A 3,712-nucleotide genomic window follows, 5' to 3' on the forward strand; every position below is an offset into this window, starting at 1 on the left:
TGCATGCATATCTTCTTCTAAGTGTGGACTTTTGATATAGATCTAGGGATTGTAAAATGTTTATGGAGGTTAGAATCATTGAAACTCACCTAACTAGACACTAATGAATGGTTCTTTAATTATTATATTTTTAAGAGTAATAATAGTATTGGAGAAAATAGTACAAATGAGTAATAAAAATGGATATATTCTTAAATTTGTGGATATAATGCATAAAGTAAAACCAGTTTAATTAAATCTGGCTATGTATCTATGTATACAACCAGTTATTTCTGGGGGTCCACAACACAAACACACAAACACATATACTAACAGAGGGGCAGAGACCGTGACAGTGACAGAGAGAAAGTGAGACAGAAAGCCCACGACAAACCAACATAACAACTACACCAAAGTCCATGTCTGTGAACCAATGATGTTTCATGAGGTTTACTCACAGAATTATCTGTGGGATATTTCAGGAGTTGAGTCAACTTAAAAGGATCAGAGAATACCCTAACCTACTAGAGGGATGACTCCTGGAATCTGAATTTTGGAGATTACTGCATGCCATTCCAGAGGCAACACAGAGTTTCCAGACATGTCAAGTTTTTCTTCTCAGTATCATAAGGTTTCACACTTTCTCTTTGTGAAAATATTTCAAGTAGAAGGGGCGGCTATAAAACATCGCTCAATATAAGCACACTCACAGGATAAAGACAATGTCCTTCACTGTTTTTTGTATATGGGAATTAAGAGTAATATTTTTCTTCATAGCAAAGCTTGCCCAGAAAATTAAAATATTTTAAAAGAAATAAACATATTAACATGTTTATTTCTCATTTACCCTGCCATGCAAGCCAAGAAAAAGCTAATGGAAGTTCTCATCTGTGACAAATAACACTCAGCATTTTGCAAATAATTGAATCACACAAAATGAATGGTACTCTCAGTTATTATTCTTGGGAGTACAAGTGCTCTAGGAATCCTATTATTGCTGAAAACCTTCAGCTACAGATCCTGTTATAAATAACTAAAAATATATAAAAAATCACTTCTTATTTCTGAAATATAAACACCTACAATTACTTAAATACAAGGTGTTATGAAAGTGTGCTTTCTACAAATTTTGTAAATTACATTTCCATGAGTTTTTCCTAACAACAGATGGTGTAGGGAAAACATGAGAATTAATATGTGCTTGTAACTTCAATTTTACAATAAGATTTTAAATTCTCAATCTGTTAATATATGATTGAATAAGTGGAGTTATTCAAGTTCTATTTTTTTAAACATGACAATGAAATATTTTCTAAACAACTACTTCTTTTTACAAACAATAGGTTATTACTTTAGGATTTTTTGTGTGTTTCCATGTATACACTCCTCAACATCAAGCATGAGATTACATTATAATTTAAAGTGTACATGTGAAAACTTTATCAAATTCCATTTAACATAATTGACTATTTAAGGGAGACTCATACTACAGACCATATTGACTCCCTAATGATTCTGTGACTATGTACAACAATGTGTACTTCTTCCCCAAAACAGTAAAAGCATTATAGAGTATATTATTATTCAGAAAAAAAATCATTTAAAGTACAGACCTTACTGAATATAAGTTTTATGCATCACAAAGATAAAAGTCCCAACATAAGATTCATCTATATGTGGATTATCATAAAGTTATTTAAAATATTAAATTTTTAATGATTGCAAGGATATAAAATATCAGTTAGATTAGGTTTTGTTACTTTAGATGACAGAAACACTCTTTGCTGCACAAACAACCTATTTAAAAAAATTAAATACAATTTCATCACCTAAGAATAAGAATTTTAATTATACTTTTTTATCTCAAATCTTGTTTGTTCTGCATGTTTAGCATTTTATCTTTTAAAAGGGATATTTGAAATAACAGCATACTGTTTTCTAGATAAATTCAAATGAAGTAATGTGTTTCATTATGCCATTATATATATATGTATATATATATATATATATATATATATATATATTTACTTAATTCTGCTTTCCTTCCTTATGTTCCTGCTCCTATATCTTGTCCCTTTTCTCTTTCCATTAACTTCCACTCTGTAAAATCTAACATGATGAAGGAAAACAGTAACCCTGGTGAGGATATGGTGAAAGAAGAACTGTATTCATTCACAGATCATGGGATCTGAACTAGTGCTAATACTATGGAATTAATGTAGAAGTTTCTTTAAAATTTAAAAGCAGAACTACCATATGACCAAGTTTTAGCACTACTCAGTTTATACTCAAGGGATTGAAACAGTTACCATAAGGACATATGCATAACTATTCCTTTCCACACCAGTTAAAAATCTGAAACAGCTGAAATGTCTATCAATATATAAATATATTAAAAAAAACCTACACATAAATAATGAAAGTTTTTCAACTAGAAGAAAAGGTTCCCTCCTCCCTCTTTGGTTTTTCAAGAAAGCGTTTCTAACTGCAGCACTGATTGTCTTAGAACTTGCTCTGTCGTACTAGCACATGTTGAACTCAGAGCTATGACTGCCTTTACCTCCCAAGTCCTGTAATCAAAAGCATGACAGGCTGAGCCCTAATATGTTAAATGCTTGTTAAACAATATTATACTTAAATGGTTTTAGGCAATGAATGGTAGCATGTAGAAAAGTGGTCTCTCCTAGGAAATGTCTATGTGTAGAAACCAACAATTTTTCTTGTAATTTAGTACAAAACTCAAGCCTATCTTCATACTGGATATTCACACATACTCAAGAATTAAAACATGCAGGATACAGCTCCTATCAAGGAGCAGTAAGCACACTGTAAGACACATCATTGTCCTGCATTTAATAAACAAAAAACAAAAGCATATCAAATATAGGGATTCTGAACCTTCAGAACATGGGCTTCACACCCTTATTGTGTACATTCACATTAAGCTATATGATTATAAGCTTCTGTTATATCCTCGCACATTCCTAGGGTTCCAGAATCGTTTAACCTTGGTAAAAGTTTAGTGTAGAAGGTGCACTTACACAGTCAGAAAAGGTCAGGTTGTCTTGAACGTTTCACAACCATTCCCAGTGGAAGCAGCTACACTGTGGAGCCCTGAGAGATGAATACTTCTTATTAAAACCGAATCATTTCAAAATATGCTACCAGATTGTTTCCAAGGATGTAAATTTACATCTACATGGCATTTATGGAGAATTTCAAACTCTTACATTGTGATAAATACAGGATAGGAGTAGACTAATAAGGTAGTCAAACATAAGGATGTTGAATTAGGGAATATAAACATAGACATTCCAGGTACAACAATTTGAACTTTATCATACCATAAATGTATCTCGCATTTTTCATAAAGGCAAAGCACCAACTGAGAATTGTAAAACAGTACAAAATGAAAGTATGAGGAAAAAAATTACTTAAAACCGAAGATCAAACCCACCTCAATGATGAGGAAGGCCAAAACAAGGACATAGTAATGATACGGGAAATAAGTTTATATAAATGGTGCATTTTAAATAGTAAAATAGTAGAGAAGATAGATATGATATCTTGATGTTGCCCACCAAATAGGCTTTGTAACTAGGATAGCAGCCACTGCTTACAATGATCATATATTGGTTGGGTCTAGAATAAACACAGTTTATTATATGTAGACAGTGTTTGAGGACATGGGCAATGGCAGTGAGCTTGGATTACAACTAAGCATGAATTATTT

This window comes from Micromys minutus (genome assembly GCF_963924665.1).
Source record: "Micromys minutus genome assembly, chromosome: 1".
Lineage (NCBI taxonomy): Eukaryota > Metazoa > Chordata > Mammalia > Rodentia > Muridae > Micromys > Micromys minutus.